This window comes from Corvus cornix, chromosome 4 (assembly GCF_000738735.6).
Source record: "Corvus cornix cornix isolate S_Up_H32 chromosome 4, ASM73873v5, whole genome shotgun sequence".
Lineage (NCBI taxonomy): Eukaryota > Metazoa > Chordata > Aves > Passeriformes > Corvidae > Corvus > Corvus cornix.
In genome coordinates this window covers 9652395-9675871 of record NC_046334.1, presented here as the reverse complement: position 1 = coordinate 9675871, position 23477 = coordinate 9652395, and the positions used below count along the sequence as shown (strand labels likewise).

General features: G+C 39.3%; 1 long non-coding RNA gene across 1 annotated transcript; it reads left to right on the top strand.

The window, feature by feature from the left end:
- The first annotated feature begins 1121 nt into the window (after nt 1-1121).
- Nucleotides 1122-19733, top strand: LOC109146192. The gene is made up of 3 exons (XR_002048082.2): nt 1122-1314; nt 10819-11007; nt 19543-19733. It is a non-coding gene; the product is annotated as an uncharacterized LOC109146192 (long non-coding RNA).
- Nucleotides 19734-23477: the final 3744 nt, after the last annotated feature.

Here is a 23477-nt window from a genome sequence, read left to right as displayed (position 1 = left end):
AGTAACCACGTTTATCTTCGACATATTCAGATCTATCCTTGCTGTAATGATTAGTATTATTGGTCATTCTCCAGCCTAAATTTATGACTTCTGACATGTGTGACTTACTGCTTCAGTCAGGAACTCATTATTGTCACAATATACTATTTTCACTATGTGTTTTCAGCACAAATTGCAGTGCGGTGCTATTAACACAAGCTTCTTAAGCAGTCTTGTCCCAGTGAAGCTACAATGGCTATTAGAGAGCTCGGCCATACTCTGAGCGTCACAGTCACGCTGCCTAGCAGGCGTGGGCAAACCAGTCTAGCCCTGGTGGGTGACTGTGAGCTTAGACTCCCATCTTATATTGCCATAATCCCTGCCATGAGAAGGGTTTTTACTTTTGAAACATCAGATGACCCAGGTTCAGGTGATAATGATTCCTGACATAAACCTTTTGCATGTGCTGTAAGTCAAATGCATGTGCCATTCACTATAGACTTTGAAAATCTCTATGTTGGTCTCTCTCAAAGACAGCAGAAAGACAAGGTCACTTAAAAGTTATGATTTTATTGTTTATTCTATTTATTCTGCCTTTTGAATCCTTTACCAGAAGGTTTTCTGAACAAATCAGAGTACCATTTTCTGAGATCCCACTAAAATAATCTAATCCTGTCAATACTTTGTTAGGCTTGAGATATTATTAATTTAGAAAATTTTCCTTTAACCAACAGGTGTTTTACAGTACTCAGTGTTGCAATGCAAGTTGTGCTTCTGCTTTGAAAGTGTAGTAAGAGTGTAATAAACAGAAAAAAATCACCAGGAAGCCTGCACCTCTTAGGTTCAAGGATGGAGGGTGCAGATGACTGCCATTTATCAGGCCTAGACCATGTCCATTATATACTTTATTGCTCCAGAAGAACTGTCATAGTATCTTGCTCACATATATTTCTACTCTATCTTCCTAGCAATCCTTAAAATGTACTTATGTGCCTCCCTGAATCATTAATTTCCTTCTTGCAGAGAGTTATCAGCGAATATAATCAATGAACTATGATTTTGCTAGGGGAAAAAAAGAGAGAGGGCTTTATAAACTTATGATAATATACGCAATTTCTTTGAAAAAAAAATCAGATTTTATACACATTTGGTCTGCTGACATGTATTCCTTTCTGAGGTATGAATTCAGTGTTAATATAATTTCAACCTCTTTGTCTTGATTCAACAGGACTTCCAGGAGCCTTCTGGGAAAACAGAGGAAGGAAACACGACTTGGATAGATCTCTAACATGGATGAATTTTAGGTAGAACATTTGAGGACCAACAATGAAGATGGTAATTGACTTATCCATTCCACTTATTGAGGAATCTACTTCCCAGCCACTCCAGCCCATATCAACCTACCCAAATGAAAGATATGGTGACCACCTGCTTCAATATTTGTGAATGATTAGTTCTCTGCTGTTAAATTGTTAAATTGGATATTAAGTATCAATATCACTTCCCTATCAATATGTCCTGAAGCTGAAGCATTCTCCTGGAGGTTACTGTGGGCTAGAGATGGAGAGTTGCTCCTGTTTTGGACCCTGGAGAGTTACATGCTGTCCTGGACATGGAGCCTCAGCATGACACTTTATTCTTCTCCTCTATTTTTCTTTTTAATGTAAGCCATGTTCAAGGAGGCCTAATTTCTAATTGATCAAAGCCTTCCATCCAGAAGGCCACTTAACCTTTGCACTTCAGTGACAAGTCTGGAGAATCTACTTAGCACAGGCAGAACCCATGCTGGAGGTTAGAAGTGTAAGAGCGCAGACACCTGCAGTGTGACTTATGTCTTCATATATGTGTAATTTATGACCCCGCATGCTGGGTAAACAAGAAATCCTAGATTTGTCCATGTCAGATTTGCTTTGAACATTGATACCTGCCCTGTCTGGAACATAAGGCATCTGTATAAAGAGATTAATGTTATGCAATATAGCAGAAATGTGTACTGCATGCTGCATGAACTCTGGGATCAAATCTTCCCTTCAGGAGAGTGGTCTTTAGGTAGAGTAGCACTTCGCTGTTTCTACTGAACGTAATCTCTGAAGCAATTTCCCAAAGTAAAGATCAGGTTATACTACAGTTTCCTAAAATTTTCCCACTTTTATTCTCTCACTAGCCACAGAGGTTTTGGGCACTGACAGCAAATCCCAACAGCAATATTTTCTCCACCAGCATATCAGTGACAGAGCCAAACAGTGACAAATAGAGTCCTTTCATAAATGCAGTCATTCCTCAATATTTCATTCACATTTCTGTTGGCATGGGGATGCTGTCAACATTGTGATTTTGAAACAGCAGGGCACTAACACAGTGGTTGTTATGACCTTCTTTTATGTAGAGAGGTATTTATTTCCCTGACTGTGCTAAACAAAGGTGGAAATCTTGCGATATTCTGAAATATTCTTCCACTTGTGAACCGACCTTTGCCATTTCTGTCTCTAAACTTACGGTGTATCTATCAACAAGAAACTCAGCAGTGTTTGAACAGAATACTTGCTGACTGACAACTTGCCTTAAGGAAATAAACTTCTGTAACCAAGCTCTTGGAAAAAGCTCTTTTAGGGCAATTGGAGGTTTGCTGTCCTGATGTTGTGCATACTCCACTGAGGGTGATTTTTTCAAAATTATATCCTGCTCTAAATTTCTCACCTTTTTAAACACAGTTACTCTTTAGGCAATGAAATACTGGTTTCTATTCACATCTGATTTCTTCTCAATTCTTTCCCCCAAAGTAGATCCTAATCCATAATTCAGTTTCCTTTTAATATCTGCTTCAGGCATATCTTCACGAAGAAATAGACTGAATTTTACACAGTTGTTAGCATACCCAATGGAACATCCATGCCCAGTATCTGAGGAAGCCCAAATTTTACTGATCATTTTAGCTGGCTCATAAGGTTTAACATCTCTCTGCCATGTTCAAGCAAATAAGATTTTCTTTGGAAATTCTAGGGCTCGTATTTCACTCCCTATTCCATTCTTCAACTTCTCTATTTCACTGTCAACTGAAGAAGATCCTAATAGAACAAATCATACTGTGTTTTAAAACCTTCTTACTAGAAATCCTGGTTTAGTTCTTGCACAATTTATTCTATCCTATTTTGAGCTATGTATCAGCCTCTCTAACAGATATAAAACCAGCCAGTAGTGGCTTACATGGCATTATTCACAAATCCCTTGATTTTGTCAGAATCTAGATCACATATGAGTTTTTAAAAACTATTCTATTTGCAGCTGCTGTCCCTTGGACAACTTTTCCTCCTCTATAGTCCCTATTCTGAAGATGGGTAGTTTCTTCAGATGTGACTGCTTTTCTTGTGAAGCACCCTTACCAGCACTATGAGTACATCTAATTCATCATGCAGTGTCCTGGAATGTCATCCTTCTACAGCTTATAAATATATTTCTATTTTTAAAGCAACTTAATACTTCCTTATAAGGCAAAATCAAATCCTGACACATTTCTCAAAATTGTGACAAGTCTCTGGGAAACTGTTGCCTAACTACACTTTTCAGTTCATAGTAAGTTTCTCTCTCAAAATCTTAGGTTTATCAGCTTATGCAATTTTCAAAAGCTAAAAGGAATACATAGTGATAGGTATTTATTAATGAACTTGGGCTTTCTCATGGGAATCTTGTTTATCTATTTGTTTACTTTCTGAGTTAAAAAAAACCCACTTGTTTTTTATCAGGGAAGCTAAGAAATCAGAGGAAACTGTAAAAGACAAATAATGGAAAGGACTGACAAAACAGGACTGGAGGGAAAGGAATGTGCTAGGCTTTTTTCTGCTTTTAGTTACAGCTAGTCCTCATTTTACCCCAAAACTCAGGGGAAACTTCATTCCCTTCTTCCTTTACAGCAGAAATAAAATCCAATGACCTTATTTCTTTTCCAAGAGAAAGATTAAAAGATACTTTTTTTTTTTTTTTATAAAATGCCACTTTAAAGGCCTCTAGATAAATAGATACTCTAAGCAACCTAACATTTCTTGCATTGTGTGCAGGTTAGTTTCTAGATGGCCGAGATGGTAATTTCATCTGAACTGTTTTATTCTAAAATATCCTGAGAGTTGACACCATACAACAGTATCGAGGTGCTTGTGACTATAGACATCTGTAGCAGTAGTAGATACATTCATTTCCCATCCATACCATTTACAATTTTCCATAGTAAAGAAAAGCTTTTTGCTCCTCTTAATCACACATGTTTAAAAGAAAAAGGCTCTATTTTAAACACAACTTGTAATTTTGGGAAAAACCCCCCATATCTTAAAACTTATTAGTTTAAAAAGGAGCATATCGAAATATCTAATGACAACAGTCAAAATGAATTCTTTGGCAGGATGACAGGTTCCACTTCCAAATGAATTCTGAAATCTCTGTATGGATTTTTCTAAGTTATTTACTGAAATTATCAATCATATTTCCTAATTTATGGATCATTTGAAGATCTAAGGCAAATGAATGCAGACAGATCCATAATAACGGAATTTCAAAATCATATCTGCATCATGGCCTTATCAGGATTATGTACACAGACTGAATGCATTATATTTAGCTGGCTATTTTTTAAATACAATAACACAGGTAAGCACCTCAAGACTGATAAAGATGGTATATATAAATATAGAATCCTCTAGTAATTATAAATTAATTTTTGTCTATTAATTCACAATGTTCTTCTGTGTTCATGCAACTTGGGATAGACAGTGAGCTGTTAATCTGCTAAAGTATGTGAAATGGGATCTCTTACATCATCTGGGATTACTGTGCCATTTACATGGTTGTTAAGTAATAGATGAGATAGTGAAGGGTGAGGACAGGGTATCTTTGGTGGCTGGTCCTGATGCTTCTTGTGAGACCTCTGGGTTCTTCTGACTGTTGTGGGGTCAGGAGAGCAATCAGTGTGCCAGGCACTAGACAAAAAGTCTGACAGCTTCTTTCTGCAAGATGAAAATGAGATGGTAGTGTTCAGTGATTCAAAGAGATTAATGTGACCAAACTGAGACACTAAACTGACCACGCATAATTCACAAACCAGTATTACTCCAGGTAACATGACAAAGTGTTCTGGCCCAGGGAGATCTAGTTTTGATGTACTGGAATCTGAATGAGAAAAGTAGAATTGAGAGACACCTAATTTGTTTCTCACTCCAACCCCTCTTAAGTTATTGGATAGGGCTCATGGGAGAGTAAAGAAAGGGCTTCAGTGGATTGATGCCGCATTTTTCCCTGTTGGGCTGCTCGTGGACCGCTTGGGCGGCACTCTGCCAGCACCTACGCGAGCACACAATCTCACCTTCACAGGTGGTTTCGAACAGCCGCTCACACCCACAGTGTGTGCACCGGAGACAAAGAAGCGAGAGGGGCTCTCTGTGTGCAATTCCGAGGCGTTTAACGGCAACATCCTGAAGGGAACAGAGGCAAGAAAGAACAACTGAACCCCCATGCCCCTTTTTATCCCAAAAACTCCCAAAGGCGGGCAGAGCATCCAAAACCAATAGTCTGAGGGCTAGGGGGCAGAGGCAAGGTTGAATGACATAACAGGGGCCAATGGGAAAAGGGATGGGACGGGGGAGAGGGCCAGTGACCAGCAGCATGTAGACAAAGGGAGAACTTTTTGGCACCGTGTTGTAAGGAGAGACCACTTCTAATGCAACTTGGGGGGGTGTAAAGTGGACTTAGCCACTGCAACAGGAGAGTACAGAGGTTTAATGCCAAAGCTGATGAAAACTAACCCATTTCAGTTTACATGGGACTGGCAAGATGGATTTTAGAGAAACTATGGCAGAAAAGCCACATGTTTCAACTGATGAATGCTCTACAATTGATCTCTTGAAGACAGCAGATGGGAAACAGAGCCAAGATTTTATAATATGGTGGAACAAATAGGGACATTTCCAACCCAAATAAATAAGAAGATGAAAGCATAACAAAGAGCACCTTTATAAAAGTGGGTAACAAAGGTCTATGGACTCAACCACTACAACAAACCTTTCTTGTTCTATCTCTTTGCAATCACCAGCACTGTTACAAGCCATAAGCCAACAGTACCTCACTAAATGCAAATTTGACTGATCTACACATTGACTGCAAGTACAGTGGTAGAATGAGACATAAGGGGTTTTTATCAATTTAATGAAAGTATGAGATAAATACACTGGGTTTGAGGTACTGATATATCTCTTTTTCTAACATTATATGGAAACTAAATTGGTCTCATCAGTATTAAAAGTGTGATTTAGAGTCACCTTTGAGGTGCATGGATTCTACAAGCTTCAGTCTCAAACCTATACAAATTATCAATGCTGAAGGCTGGTCACAAGCTAATATGCTCTGCTTACAATTTCTGGACTGAAACTGTTGCTGAGGGAACAGATACATCTTTTTCTATCTGTATAAATCTGATGCAAAGTAATTATATAAGGTTTATGTCAGATTAGCTAAACTGATTCACAATTTAAATCAATGCAAGATGTTAGAAGTGGTCCTAGGTTCCAGATACAAAAGGTTTTTACAGTGCTTAGTCATGGCTGCGGAAGAGCTGCCTAGCTATGGAAGGCCACTATACTTAAAAATGACCATCGTGAATTAAATGTGGTTAAACTGCTCAAAAATGCTGTCTGTAATTTGCTAAGTGTCATTTGTACAATAATTTTTTTTTGGAACTGCTTTGGAAGTTGTACCCTGCTACTTCTATGCTGTTTTCTTTTTTTCTTTTTTATTTTTGTTCCTTTCCTCCTGAAAAGCAGGATTTTAATTACAGTTTCTGTCTGGAATTACTTGTCCTTTAGACAAAATGGTGTTTTCTTGCTCTCTTTGGCAGGTACAGCTGCAAATTCTGAACTGAAGTGCTTCCCAGGCAAGATCACAGCACATGGATGGTATGAGCTGGCCATTTGCACGTAGATATTAGCTGGCAATACCTGATGTGGTTTAGAAGAGTCAGGTATGAAATAATATGTAGGCTAACAACTTCCCTGTATACATAAATGTCTCACAGATATTTTCTTTCTTTCAGGGCTATTTTTCTGCCCACCTTGTGTAGCTGCATTTGTAAGATGCCATGTAAAGCTCCATTCCTCTCCAGTCTGAACATGGGATCAGCCCTGCACTAACCATGGCCACAGAGCTCCCAGGCAGCTCACAGACAGGCTGAACTCTGGCTCTTTTAGAGCCCAGTCAGACAGCACTCACATGGGCCTGCAAAACTCTATATAGGATTTAACCTTCATTATGTCAAAGGGGGCTTTGAATATTCATTTCTTTTCAGAAATAATGGCTCTGAAATTTCCCAGCATTGGCTCTATGGTAACATTTTGCTCCCACTAGTCTCACCTATAAAATTGAAGGTCAGGATTGAGTGGATGGCTTGATTGTAGCACAATGTAATGTCTACTGGCCTATTTTTACCCTTACAAGGAGCTAGAACCCTCTATTCACATTTTATATTCATTTATGCCTATTTGCTAAATAATTCTTTTCTTCTTCATCTTTCTATACCCTGACACCTTAATCTTGCTGACATCTTACAATTGTTAATGAGAAACAGCTCCCTGTCTTTGCGATGCTCGCTTTCTATCTCTTAACACTGAGGCATCAGATGATAGTTCACTTTGCAAGACTTGAAAATGTTGTGTTGTACTCCTCTTTTGAAGAATACATTTATATTAACAGAGCTCAAACCAGGAGCAACAATGAGAGCTTGATAAACATGATTACTAGCTGAGGCACAAGTACTGTCACTCTCTTGAATACATCATCCAGGTATTATTTTCAGCTCCAGACCTGAAAGCAATTTCCATATTCTACAGACAAAAACATGACACCTATTTCTAGGAGAAGCAGATCCAATTTAATATCTGTGGAAATACAATGCATCTTCTAAATGACACTGTTTCAGGGATATCTATAAACTCTCTGTCAGGAGGTTATTTTATTAGTTCCAGTTCCTTTAAAGTCCATCATCTACTTAAGACATGGAAAAGCTTCTAACAAGCAAGATCTCTGGCTCTCAAGAGACAAGAGCTTCTGAGAAAACAAACAATTCAGCTGTTAAGCTAGTGCTCAAGACCTAGTGCACTAGACTTTGAAGGGAGAAACAAAGCCAACTCAAACCAGCAAGGGATTGACTTTTAGTGTATCTTTAAAAAATCTGAATAAGAAAATCCAGGTGACTAAATAAAACATAAAATATCTATTATGCTAGTAATGTGACAGAAAGAATTAGTAGTGGGCAGGTTGCTCTCACAGCACTCTGAGAAGAGGCAACAGTGCAGGTCTTGGTTTCTTTCGGTGTGCTGAAGTTTTGACAGGAGTATGAGGAGAATTACTGAGCCACTGCTGAGCTGAAAATATACTACCTGCACACCAGGTACACCTTGTCTTTTCATGCCAGGTTAACTGCTCTATGGCTGAAATATAGAATGCATTGTTAAAAGAAATCCTAGCTCTATAGGGAAAAGGGAACTGCTATTTTCATTTGAGCAGGGAAGGCTGTTGGCTGATGTTAGCGTGCCTTATGCAACAAAGATCACCTGCTTCTTCCAGAGAAGAATCATGCCCAGTGTTATCTGTTCTAGGGTAATATCCAGGATGGGAATCCAGCAACCTCTCCATGGATACCATTTTTTAAGTCCTGTTGGAGCTTTGACTGCAGTATGCTGTCTTGGTTTGAAAGACAAGTGTCTGCTAAGTAAGGCAGGAAGCCCCCCTTCCCTCCGAAATTTTATAACTTTGAAATTAAGGGGCTTTCAGGCAAAGATATGGCAAAAGGAATAACAGTTCTTTACTGGAATGTATAACAAGGCAAAAAAATAACAACAGCAGCAGCAGCAGCAGCAGCAGCAAGCAGAACCAGAAGCCAGTGCCAGCCTGTCTCGGCCGCGGGCCCTTTCCCCTTGGGTGCAGTTCCGCTCACAGCCGGCAGGGGCGCTGGTGGCTCCCGGCCGGGGAGGGTGGCTGCGATGATTCCCCCGCGCCTGCAGGGGGCGCTGTGGCGCGAGGTCAGCTGCATCTCCCTCGCGTGGTAATGGTGGCTCAGGCAGCGGAAGGGGTGGAGAAGGGGTTCCTTCACAACCCCCCAGGGGCAGCTGATTGCCTCTCTGGATAGCAAAAGGAGCTGGTAGCAGGAACACTGGAAGCAGCAAGCTGGAACGGCAGGGACAAGCAAAATCCGGGAGTAGTAAATGAGATGTATCAGAAACTCCACAGCTGTAGCAGGAGCTAGTCCCAGCTGGCAGAGGGTGCATGACTACAGTGTAGCAAAAAACTTCGGAGCAGTGGCAGAGACACGGCAGGGGCTGGGCAGCAGCAGCCCGGCTCCCGAGCGTGGCAGGGAGAGGCTCCCTCAGAGTGGGAATGGGCTCTGGGTCCTGGGGTTTCTCCTGAGGCACCCGAGCAGAGGGTGAAGGTCTTTTTTTTTTTTTTTTTGTGAGGTCAGGTGTTAGTAAGGTCCCAGTTCAATGGCTGCTCTCATGAGCAAAGGCTCACCCATGGCAGGAGAAAAAGGACAGGACTGGGCTCTGGCAGCAGCAGCGAATTCCCCGCCAGTAAGCAGCAGCTTTACCATCCTCCTCCGAAGCCGACAGGAGAGAGCTAGGAGTTGCGCTGAGCCCCTTCCCCCAGCCCACATCTCGAGGTGTTTCTGCCCTTCCCAAGAGAATGCCCTTCAGCTAGGCTAGTAAAGCCGGCTGCACTCCTCCCCCTTCTCTGTGGTTAATTCTTTTGTCTCTCTTAAGTACCAGTCGTTATTGTTTCTTAGCAACAAAATGGGAGAAAATTTCCTACGAGAAAGAAAACAAAAAGGAAAAATCCTAAACGCCAACATATGCCAAGTCTGCATCTTTGTAATACCAGCACCTATGGCAAACAATAAATCTGTCCAGACTCAGGCTCTGCACCAGTGACACAACTCCTTGATCTCCTCTGATCTCAGGGCCTGCCAAAAGTAAGCCAGACCAGTCAAAATTGCTTTAGATGGCTGCTTCTCAGGTTTGGATGGGAAGGGTAATATTCATTCTTTTTCAGAGACTGATGGGAAAAGCTTTCCTTCTGACAACTGTTCTATAATTTTTTTTTTTTTCTCAATCTAATACATTTATTCCACTGCCTCTTCTCTGTCAGCTTTACAATGTTGACAAACTTTCCCTGGCATATTGTTTTCACTTATTTTGTCCATAGTATAATCAGATTGTCTGGAAATACTGTGATTAGAAGTTTTATCACCTAGAAAAATTAGTTGTCTGATTACAATTTGGCAATCCCTTCTAATTTTAGCATGTTAGCTCTGCTGTTCTAACAACTATTCTATGCAGTGTTACATTTATCTGCAAGTTGAGGAGGAGGGGTGATGGTGGACATGGACCTCCAGTATGGGCCTGGTAATACAGGTGTTAGATGAGTTAAGATGGAAAAATAGAACATTAGAATAAAATGCTGAATAGCAAAAGGCATGAAACTTTTTCTGCTGTCTAATGGTTTGAGCTGAGGCTTCTGCAGTGGTTTTCTGGGTGCAACTGTCCTAGTTTAAAGCAACAATATATTTTATGTGCCTTTGTCTATCTTACTCCCTACTGAATTTCTCACTGTTCTTGAGAAACAAAACAATTAAAAATTATCTTTGTTAAAACGAGTCTCTACCTGATCTCTTGTTCCAAACACAGTTTCTGAATACCCTGAGCTAACCTACCTTCATTTCTTCCTCAGCAATGGTAGTTTTGAAGATCAAATGCTTCTACTATAATACTTTTTTTTCCTCTGTGTGTGTGAGTGTATGTTTGTTTCTTCCAGGTTATTTGGATTATGAGTCATACAGCGTCCTGAAACAATGGGAACTGCACCAGATGTAGTAGAAGCTCTGCTAGACCACAGCAAGAAGTTCTTCAAGTACTCAAATTCATTGCAGAAATCCAGAGCTTACTTCACAGCTGGACAGTATATCACAGTGACTGTCACAAGTCAATGCAGAGCTCATCACTGGTAAAACTCATCAAACTTTGTTTGCTTGTACAAATTCAGATAACTTTAGTGACTCTGCAGTATATGTAAAAGAAAAGTCTTTGGTCAGGGTGAAGTGCTAGCTAAATTGCTGGTGTGATAGTGTGGCTGACTTCAAAACAAATACCCATTGAATATTTCATTCATTTAGCAAGAGATTACCCCAAACCTGGCATAGAACACAATGATTTGTGACCTTCAAATTCAAGGAGAAGCCGTATCATAGATTAGAATTAATTCAAAGCCTCCTTAGGATTCTCTTTTGCTATTACCCATATACTACCTCAGTTCTTCTCCTCTCTGGCCAAAATGCATTTATTTCCTGAAGCCATGCTGCCTTCAGCAATTTCAAATAGCTCTAAATTATGTGTAAGTATCTCATTTCTTAATGATGTTAATGTTCCTGAGTGCATAGGTCTGCAGTACTCACTTAGAGTTTTATGGGCAAGTATCAGCTCTAAATTACTCACCCTGTTTGAGCCGTAATCATTCAGACTCTCAAGCAGGTAGAAAAAGTTCTTGTGTTCTCTTCTCCTCAATTAACTTGAATTTCTAAAGCCTTGCAAACTTCACTTATTTTTAATGGTCTGTCTGCTTCAGCAAGTACTAAGACAAGAATTAATTCTGCCTCTCCAACAATATCAAGTTTTCCTGTCACCAGCATCCTACTTGTGTTCTGTAATGGTTCTATTAATGTCCTTCTTGATAGTTTGCTTATCTCCATACATTCAGTTTATAATTTCCTTTATATATTATATCCTGGTATAAAAAAATCCCTAAATGTATACATTTTTCAAGCTCTCCTTGATCCCTTGTTCATTGTTTACACATCAATTTTTCAAAAAGATAATACCTGACCAGGTGATTATGAAATAAATATTAAACCCCCCCCCAAACCAAAACGAAAAAACTATACAAAAGTATTCTTGAAGAAAATATGGTGTGTAAAAAATAACCTCCTCAGCTCCCTTATGCCCCTTATCCCTTTTTCCTCTCTCCAGAATCATCCTTTAATCCTACTTTTACAATAACCTGAAATAAAAGCCTCAAAAGTTGCTGTAATATGGGAAAGTGTCAGCTCTAATACCACATCTGCTTGGGATACAGTAGTCTTTCTTCTTCTTCTGCAGAGGAATGCAATCTAGTCTTTTATTAACAATACAAGTTCTCTTCAGGAAGAGATGATGAGGAGACCTGAACTTCTTTGTTTAGAATTCACTTTGGTAAAAAAGGTAAATTCCAGGATTGTGTCCGTCATCCAAATAATCAAAATCTCCCTTTCTCTACTTCTCTATAATACCATCCAAAGCTGGATTTGCCTCCCCTCATCTTATATAAATTTTATGGATTTTATTTATGCATTATTCCTATGGCCTGGACTGATTCATTTGTAGTTTTTGCTGTAATACACAGCAAAATTTGCACCAAATCTTGAAGAATCTTAGGGTTTTTCCGTTATTCAATGACAGATGAGCTGTCAGGCCTAGATTATTTTTTTTTTAAGGCATTAAGTGTCTAAATATTTAGCTGGACTAGTATTTCAGTTGTATCTAGGAGACTAACCATCCATTTTAGTGTACCTTCAAAAGGTTCCTGCAGCGATTATTCAGATTATTGGACATTAAACATCTTTCCAAACTCTTGCCTTTCCAAGCTGGAATTTCAGAGTTTGCTAGGACATTTCTGAAATTTCTACTAATTCTCTTTGGTTTAGCCAAAGGAATATTATGGATGTTATGGACCGATACATCAATATGAAAATTAATTACAGAAGTTTGTAATAAATACAATCTATCTTACTTTTAAAGTCTTCTTCAGGTTTATGCACTGCTGTTTCTGAGGTCTCTCAGATGTTTTCCTAGTTCCTTTCCACGATGCCTTTACCCACACACTGACTGAGGTCTATACAGTACTGATTTACGTAGATGCTCCTTCCCTTACATTGCAATGGAGAGATCAAACTGAAACAGGATATTGAAAGCTACTCTTTATGACCTGGGAACTGAATTTTGTTTGGTTTTCCTCATAATTCCCATTTGGGAAAGCTTTTTGAGAACTGCGATTTAACTTCATTTGGTAAGCAAGTGAAATAAAAGGAGAAAAGGAGTAGAACAGAAGCAGATACTTCTTCTGTGGTCAAAATTTACTGGATGATCTTAGTCTTTAGACAAGTTTTCGTTTAAAGTTTTGTTGGGAGAAGCAGGTTCTAGTAAATATCTTAATTAAGGTGAAGCAGCATATTTTGCTAAAACTATGATTAGTTGAAAACATCCCAGACCGCTTCAGCAGGAACACAGAAATTATGCCATGTTGTTAGGCTGGTTTGCAGTCTGCTGACTGCAGAAGGCTTTTATATTGTTTAAGCATCTGCACAAGAAATGTGCTGTTGCTTTGAGCTCAAATCATTAGGAAAGCAAAGGAAGGAGCTGCAGCTTCTCATCAGGTCCTTTCTTCCCCAGTTCTGCCAGGTGGCTGTCTCTGTTCTGCTGCTTGCAGGAGTTTCTCTCTTTCTTGTACTGCTGGCTACTAATTGATGTCCCTGCAGCATTTTCCCAGCTTCTGTTCCACTTTGTTCCTTGGTCTTCAGCGTGGATGCTGGGACCCCTTTCTGCTTGTCACTTGAAGCATCCAGCCAGCCCCAATCCAGGGAGTGCTGCATGTTTCTCCTGCTTCCCTCACCCTAGGACTCATTTCTATCATGGAGCATATTTGGAGATGTCCCACAGCTCAGGAAAGGCTCTATTCTTTTCCACATCTTCTCTTGTTTTGAGCTCAGTCACTGCTAATCCTCAGGACTACACCCACCATTTCTTTCCAGCTGGCAAGTAATTTTTCTCTCTCTTCATCTTTTCATATTCCATTCCCAAAAGACACAGCTGGGATTTGAAAGTGGTAATTCAATCCACATGTCCAACCAAGAAGATAAACTAATAGCCAGTGCTCCTCAATCTGATCACAGCACTTAGGGCTTTGAGTACTCTGAATATAGGAACAGTTTATGCCAGAAGTTTGCAGAAACCTGGTATTAGATGACCCAGTGAGACCAAGGTATCATTTCTTCCCAAAGCTGCAGAAACAAAATGTAGCACTTTCAACTGCAATGCCTAATTGTGAACATTAAATATTTTGACAGCTGGAGGAGAAAATGTGTCCTGGAAATGTCCAGGATTGTTATTCATAAAGTGATGCAATGGGTAGAAAATCTAGCTACTTTAGTATAGAAAAAGGTGAAACCTTGCATTTCCTGACAGAACCTAAATAACATTTTCCTTTGGAAAGAAAAAAAGAAAAGTGAAAGAAATCCTTACTAGGTGGCGATTATGTATGATGAACTTTCTGATAATCTCTCCGTTAAGCTGTTAACACTTGAGCCAGAAAGACCCTGACTTTAAAGATCTTTGAATGAAGCTCTTAACTGCATAGAAAGGATAGATTGAAATTTGCGTGAAAAAATATCACCCACTCTTTTATGCTATTCCAATCTTAAGGAATATTACTTACACACACACACAGATACACAGACACAGACACACAGATGCACACACACACGCACACATCACTTTATGCTGGCAGTGGCTGCTAGCACAAAGAGGTTGGTCTGTACAAGATCCTGCTTCCTCCTCCCCATTCCAACAAAAAAAGGCAAATGAACAGGAGCACAAGCTAGTTTTTACCCAGAAACAATAATGGGAAAAGGGAGTTGTGCATTTGAGATACCTAGAACTAAATTTACTACATTCAGCTAAGTAGAGTAAGTAAAAAACAGGCCCACAAGAGAGAAGGTGTTTAAACTTTGAGCATCTGATGCCATCCCTTGACTTACTTAACTGTGCTGCTTTGCTGAGTGGAAAATCTAGTTACTTGAATGTATAAGGAAAATGAAGACTTATATTTCATGACAGAATCTAAATAACATCTTATCTGTCCAAGTGAAAATCATGTCCATTACACTAGAATGGTTATGTACATCATCCTTCTAGTTTACATTGTTAGGGTGCTTTTACATCAAAGATGTCATTTTACCTTCCATCAGACATCCATGGATTTCTCCTGCTCTGCCCTCACTGCTCTTCGTTTTACTACCAGGTACCATGAAATTGTAGCTGTATTTTTTGAGCTGTTTTTCACAGGCTGGAGTAAAATATATTTATAACATGAGTAAATTTTTCATTGTAAATGGTATTTCTTCATTCAGAAAAGTGTCTGAACTTAGAGCAGCAAGTGTATTGTTAGAAGCAAGACTTCACTATAAAAGCTTTAAATGGTGTCTTAAAGCTTTTTAAATGCAATGTGTTGTCTCTGTTGCCCTGTAAATCACTAGCCTGTTAGAGGTCAAAAAAATTATCCTTTAGAGAAAGGCTTCATTCTTTATGAAGCAAACTGGTGAACCGAAGTTATATAAATAAGATGTTGTCTTGGTTTGAAAGACAGGTATCTGCTAAGGAAGGCAGGAGCATCTCTTGGAATGGAGAATATGACCCCCTTCCCTCTGAATTGCTATAATTTTGAAATTAAGGGGCTTTTGGGCACAGATATGACAAAAGGAATAACAGTTCTTTACTAGTTTGTACATGTATAACAAGGCAAACAAACAACAACAGCAGCAGCAGCAGCAGCAGCAAGCAGAACCAGAAGCCAGTGCCAGCCTGTCTCGGCCGCGGGCCCTTTCCCCTTGGGTGCAGTTCCGCTCACAGCCGGCAGGGGCGCTGGTGGCTCCCGGCCGGGGAGGGTGGCTGCGATGATTCCCCCGCACCTGCAGGGGACGCTGTGGCGTGGGTCCGGCCATCTTTGTCCATGTGGACAATGGTGGGCGGAGCTGGTAGAAGGTGATGGAGAAGGGGTTTCCTTTATGAATCCTCAGGGGCAGCAGATACTGGTGCCCCCTCTGGATAGCAAAAAGAGCTGTAGCAGAAACCTCAGGAGAAGCAAATTGGAATGGCAGGACCTCCGGGCAGGCAGAGAGTGAAAAGCTACAGTGTAGTACAAACCCGGAGCAAAGCACTGAAGTATGGCAGGGGTTGGGCAGCAGCAGCCTGGCTCTGGAACAAGGGGAAGGGCCCCGTGGGATTTCTCACCATCACTCACTGGAACCTGGGTCCAGGCTATGTGGAGAGGTACAGCCTCAAGCAGGAAGTGGGGTGTTCCCGGGTCCTGGTGGGACACGCACTGTCTCTGGGCTCCCTGACAGCAGAGCAGCAAAGGAAGCCAATCTGACAAGCTCGGTCACAGTGCTGAAGCAAAAAAAAAAAAACAAACAAGCAGGCAAAACCCACAGAAACAGCAGTATCCCTGGTCAGAGACACCGGCTGCATGTGTCTGGTTGAACAGCCTGCGCCAGAAGAGAGGGTCTGCCGCTTGCCCTGCCCCCAGCTCCCTCCAGAAACCCCGGCCTGGCTCCCAAACATCGCAATAGTCCCAGAGCCAGGGAGGATGGGGGATGGGGCGGGGACAGCAGCCACCCCAGGCACAAACAAAACAAAACAGATCAAAACCCCCAGAAATGGGATGGGATAATAAACCATCCCCAAGACAGATGTCTGCCCTGAGACTTAGACAGCAAAATACATCTTTGCTGACAAACAAAGCAGAGATGCTAATATGAAGATGGGGTCTATTGTTTTCCTGAAATGCTCATGGATAATAGCTTTTTGCTTACTGTGGCAAATTGAGGCTAGAGGATAATATATATTCTCAATGTTCCTGACTCTTTATCCAGAAAAATCATGAGTTAATGGCACATTAACTTCACCCAGTGGTGAAGTATATACAAGAAGGAAGAATTTCTCAGAGTCAAAAAGCCCCACTCTATTCATTCAAAATATCCTTGGCTTTTATGTTTAACGTAAGTACATCGTTCCAATAATGAGATTTGAATATTATTATCTCTCTAGTTCTTATTCAAGTGTTCTATTGACCATAAGTTTATAGTAAAATTGCCAGTGTCCCTGCAGAAATGTGTGTATGTATACTTGGTGGTGAAATCTGACTCCCAAGTGTAAGGTATAGAGTGTTATCAATATGCTTTTATGATGACCTCTAATAAAATAGTAATAAATTGAAATCAAGCATGACGCTTGGATCCTTGACTGTACAACAGCTTTGCCAGTCAGCAACACTGTGATTAGGATTTAAGGATATGGAAATACTAAGTGGCTGCGATTTGTAATGAAGAATTCCAGATGCTTGTAGAAGCCCCTTTAAAACCCCGGAAGAGGGATAAATGTAAATGTCTGAGTCCTATGAGCATGAGTAGAAAGAACCCTTTCCTAAGCAAAACATTCAGCATTAATTTATATTTTCAGTCTTTTTTCATCCGCTGGCGGCTTAATGCTGAAAGAAAGTTTTCCTTATCCGAGTTGATAGCTAACAGTCAAAGTTGTTCTCTTGTCTCTATCTCTCAGTGGCTGGGAAACTGATTTATAACAATACATGGATGCACTGAATTAGAAAAGACAGTTTCAGAGCAGTGACATGTTTTTCTTCCTACAGTGCACTCTCCACTGAGATCTGTCAAACAGGCTGTAGGAGAGATGTGTGTGCTTGGAAAGGTTCTCCTATGCACTCTCTCCTCTTCCTTCCCTCCCTTTCCCACTTGTCCTTTTGCTCCTCTGATTGTGAACAGAGAACTGCTCTGCCAATCAGAGGGTGAAGGAGAAGGGGTGAAGGTCTTGCTTCATGCTTAAAAAGGACACAGCAGCTGGTGAGCTGAAATCCCATCTCCTGAATAGAACTGAGCCCATCACTTTGGTGGCATGGACAGCTTTCACTGTTTTCATCTTAGCAATTGAAGACCTTATCCAAATTTCATCCCAAAGCTGCTATAAAAGGTTGTAAAGACTTTGAAATTAGACACAAACTTGCTTATACTTCTGAAATTTCTAGAAAGGATTGGGTGATTTTTTGTTGATACTTAGGTGTCCTAAACTGCTGCTCCAAAGACTGTTTCCTTAACAAAATGGTCACATGCATTTATAAATCTCACACCAGTTTTCTAGACTAAGAGATGCTCCCTTGAAAACTAGACTTTATATATAAATTTTAATTATTTTATTTAATAGCATTTCAGAGATGTTACTTAAGCACACTAAACTGTGTATTCAATTTGATTTGCAAATCTAGGACAATATCCCAATATCCCAATATTCTTACCCAGTTGTAGGAAAGAGACAGTTGTACCTATATAGAAAGTATATATGCAGGTATATAGAATAAGCACATCCTCTGTGGCTTTGGATATTCAACACATTGCTACCACTGAAACAATTTTTACCAGCTCTTCCACTGTGTCCAGAATGCAAAAGGAAGTTTCTCCCATCCTTTAATAAACTTTCAAATTCCATGAGCAGTGTAGCCTGAACTTTTTTTGTTTTTGCTAAACAGAAAAGAAATAACAAGGAAAAATTTCCTGTAAGATGTCCCAATATGCATCTATCTGTAAGAAGTTGAATCCAAACTGAATATAAACTGGCTGCTCCTACCAGAAAGGCCTTATGGAATATAGCTCAGTGTGCAAAAAAAGCACATTTGCATACACATACATATGCAGAAGTTTTGACGGAGACAAAATTTTTACATTCAGAATAGATTTTGTCACAGACATTCAACTGACTGGATGAGTAAACTCAACCTGTCCACCTACAAATATAGGCACAAAAATGTCAAGGAAAATAGCCCTTGAATGTGATCTGCCATTGAGTTCACATCCTTCGATAATTGTTTTGTAATCCTATGCTGTTGCTGGGGACTGCTAGAAGACAGTGATGGGATTTCTGGGGAAAATTTGGGCATAAACATTTGAAAACAAAGATGTCAACTTCTTCTGTTTTACAATGACAAAATTGGAGTTCCTTTAAAAAAAAAGAAAAATAGCTTTCAAAACAATTGTAACTTCATTGGCTTCATTGTAACTTGCAAATGTAACTATTAAAAAAATTAATTTAAGTGTAATGCTGATTATATGTATGTGTATGTGTATACATGTACTCATATTTGCATATCTACAAAAAGGATATCTTTTTTGTATTTGCATTTCTAGCCAGTCTTTAAAATTGCAGAAGCAAAAAATTAGTGCAATTTAGGTGATGAAGAGTGTGCAATGTTCAGAAATAACAGATAGATTCAGATAAGCACCTGTATCAGGAGTTTGCATTAGTAAAATTAAAATGATCGTAATTATCAGGCCCCTTGATATAATGGTTCTTGTACAAGGAAACAAATTATGTATTATTATTATTGTTATTATTGTTATTATTGTTGTTATTGTTATTGCTATTGACATTTGGGTTTGTTTTCCACAATAATAAATATAATTCAGCGTGAAATTTCACTGAGAAGTTCTGTCATAATACAATATAACACAAACATTTAAGAACATACTTACTGATTTATTGGAGAAACTGCAACTTAATGCAACAACTTTGAATGCAATCAGTTCCAGAAAGGTATTTTAAGTCCTACATTTTGTTCATACCTATTACATTTTTAAAGATTTTCTTATAAATGTTTTTTTTTCCCTAGAGTTTAAAAGAAAATCTTCTAATCCAGAAGTTCTCCATTCCCTGTATACTTTTCTCTGAGGAAATGATTGCTTTTTAATCTGCCATTCATCTCATCCACTAGGAGCAAAGTGGATTTTCAGGTCAGACACCTTTCTTTTGGATCAGTAAGGAGTCATTGGAAAGGTGAGTCTCAAAATTATAGTAAAAATACGCGTATGTGACTCCTGTGTAAATGGGTCCTTACATATGTCTGAAACGGAGAGATGTTTGAATCCCTCTTCACCACCAGAGCCCAGCTGGGTTCCTGTCTGGGCTGTGCAAGTGAAGTCATATTTTGTTGAGGAGATGTGCAGGGTGTTTTTATTTCAGGCAGTTTATTCCTTGAGGTTAAATACATTCCTGTACATTGAAAAATTGGGTCACGTTCTATTAGGTTTTGCAAAAATAAAGGTAGGAAAAAAGCAGACTTTGTAAAAGGCCATGGAAGTGCCACTGCGATGCCGTGAGTACCTGGGCAGCACGAACTGTCATGGGAGCTAGTTTTGAATAATAATGATGTTTCTTGGAATTGACCTGGAGTATAAATGATAGATTTTTACAAAACTAAAACTTTATAAATGAAAGACAAGAATCTCTTTTTAAATTTTAGAAGTAATCAATTATTATAATTGAGGTACAAAGATTGAGCTGGTATTTAAATAACAGGGTTTTCTCCAATGGGTCAGTCCAAAGATAAACATCAGGCTGGCCAGGAAGGCTTTGGGCTGTTTGATGATTTTTTTCTCTAAGCAGTATAATCTTTATAAAACAACTGCCCGTTGCCAGGTTTAACCATTACGTGTACTAAAGAAATGGGAACTGGCTACTGCTGCTAAGTATTGAATGTCCCTCATTTCTCCTGATCATTTGTACTTGTTTGGTTCAGTCATATTTTGAGTAGTCTTGGCAATAAGGTTATTTCCACACTGTGGCATTTATTTCCATTTGGATCTTAACTTGCTCTAATTAAAACTTGTGTCTGGATTTTCTATTGCTCTTAAATCCAGTGATTCAGGGCCATTTTAATGATACATACTTTTTAAAAAGGCTGACTTATCAAGTCTGATTTTTTTTTTATGCCAATATGATTGTTCTAAAATTTTCTGAGCAAAACTAAACTCCATACTAAAACATTTAAGCAACTGTTTTTCTATCAATATCTTAACCTTATGACTTTACTCATCCTTTCTAAGGATCTGATATGTCTCCCACTAGAAAGACATATTTTATTATTTTGTATACATATATGCACATATAGAAACATCAAAAGTAAGATGAACCTTGATGCGTTCTACTCATAATTTGTATGCCGTAGGCAGGCCCCTGTGCAAGAAATATGACATTGTTCATATTAGATTGCACCGCCAAGTCATGTGCATTCTTCAATCTTTTGAAAAATTTCATACTGTTGACAAAATACATTTAGACTGGATAAACTTTCTTTCCCCTTGACCTTCCCCTTCCCTTTCCATTTCCTTTTCCCTTTGCTTTCCCACAAAACAAAGCTTTCAAACAAAATATTTTCTTGACCTGTGGGCTCTTCCTAAGTGTTTCACTGCTCAAATCTTGGTCTTTCTTGCTTAAACCTTTGTAACTTGGATGGGAGTTAATGAGCTCCACCTGTCCTGGCTCCCACATATGGACCTTGTCATCAGGGGAACTGCCCTGCTCCTGTGTGCAAGGCCATGAAACTTGACATCCCTTCTCGGTACCTTTGTTATGTCTCGTGTGTTGTGTTTTGTTCCTACTCTGAGGACTATATTTACCTGTCACCTGGCCCTGAAAAAGGAACCAAATTCAGAGCATGGCAAATTCCCTGTGTAGCTGTAAAGACACAGCAGCACTGCAGTTGTCCATTCTCTCTTCACTTCGCATGAAATCAAAGTTTTAGACTTGATAAAGTCCTACATGGAAATCACCTTTTTTTTAACAACGGACCTACTCCTCTTTGTACCAAAAAAATTTAAAGGGAGGAAGCCCCAAGTGTGGCACCCACTTTGAATGAATGTAGTTCTTGTTGGCACAGTCAAGAATGTACTTAATTTTAGAAAGATATATGTGTGTGCACATATATCTACACATATATAAATGACTTTTATGACTCAGAAAACACGTCACAATGACCAGTAGAGCAGCAGCAAAAGCAGCTCCTCTGATAAAAAATAGCTTAAGGCATCTAGATCAAATACAGTGATAATCATGGGAAAAGGAATTTTTTTTTTCCTTAAATCTCAAAGAAAAGACTGATGTATGTACTTTTCCTAGGGGTTTTCCATTCAAGTTAGATGTCCATACCTAGCTTTGTGGGTATTCTTTGTTACTGCTCATAGCATTTGTGTACCATAACAACCCTGTAAGTCACGTAACAGGCTGTCATTCACTGAAGTAATTTAGCAAAAGAGATTGGTTAAGGGAATAGCCTGAATTTTTTGCACTTAAATGGATATGCAAAAATTCAGACTGGATGGAAGGAAAAGTCTAATAAATTGTGAAAGATATTCCGTCTTAGGGCCTCTTTGACCAGCACAAACAATAAAACAAACAAAGGAATTTAATCCTATTTCTTTCTCAGTTTGATTAGTTAGAGAAACAGGTATTTTAAGGATAATTTTCTGTGGTCGTTTAATGGCAACTAAGTGCACCAGGCACCTAAATATTAAGTTGATAAAATTGAAGGAACTGACTCAACCATCAATTTTGGGAGCTATCTCAGATCATATCCCACTTGCATTTATAGCACACAGCATTCAGAAGCAAGGCCCCATCTAGGAACAGACTTAGGACTGAGGGAAAACTTTAGGGCTGCATGTTTGCAGGCTTCGATATTTTTGTCAGTCCCTTACTATTGTAATAAGCGGTAAGAATACTGAGAGAGCAATTTTGCATAATAACACAGGGTCAGCCATGTAGTAAGGTAGATGTACCAACTGGGAGCCTGAGAACTGAAAACTGCTATAAAGCAGTAGTTTCTTCAGTTTTCAACAAAAAGTAACTGGTTGAATTTTTATTAGGAAGAATGGGACAAAGATAATGTAATAGGACTTCTCTGTTAACAAAGTCAGGCTGGCTTCATTGGATTCATATGTAAATTTGTGTAATGTCTTTAGTTCAAGACTGATTTTTACTTTTTTTCCTCTTGGGGTAGTCATGATTCTTGCTTTAAATATGCAGCACGGGCATTTGATTTGAAGTGCACCAGGCTTTCATGATAAAATTATTCAATTTTGCAAATTGATTTTACAGTAGGCTAGTTGCCCTACAAAATTCTAATGATGAGATGTGAGAGAAGAGCTCTTTCCCTCTCCCCTCTCTCTCTCACTATTTGTGTATACATACCATGACAAACTTAACAACCTCCAGGGCTCTCATCTCCATGAAACTCATTTCACAATTTTTCCATTGTGGCATGTCTATTAAAAAGTAACCCTTTCGCTGTTGTGTTTTTGGGGCACCATAAATTAAACCTAGTAACAGAGATCAGGGCCAGTAATTTTTGAAGGGAAATGTCTCCAAAGTATCCTTCTCAGTTCATCAGTGTGTGAATCAGTAGACTATGGCTCTCCCTCAGTTGAGAACAGAGGTCAGACTGTTTGGTCTCTTTTTCATGGTAGGGCTTACATAGGTTCAGGGTTTTTTTCCTTTTTTGTTTCTATAAAAAGATATATTCCTTCAGGTGTATTATTGTTTCTACAGTGCCAACACTTCTTTTGTCTTTCAAGGAAATGAATTAATTTATAAAAAAGGGAGATCTGTTCAGTTAAACTTGTTTATGGCAAAAGAGAGACTGAATTGGCCCACATGAGAAGTCATCCAGTGAAAGAGATTTTATCTCCTTCTTTTAATCCTGTCAAAAGGAGAGACCTGGTCTGCTCCCTGGTGATAGCAGAATTTGGCCCAGTAGCAGATATTTGGGGA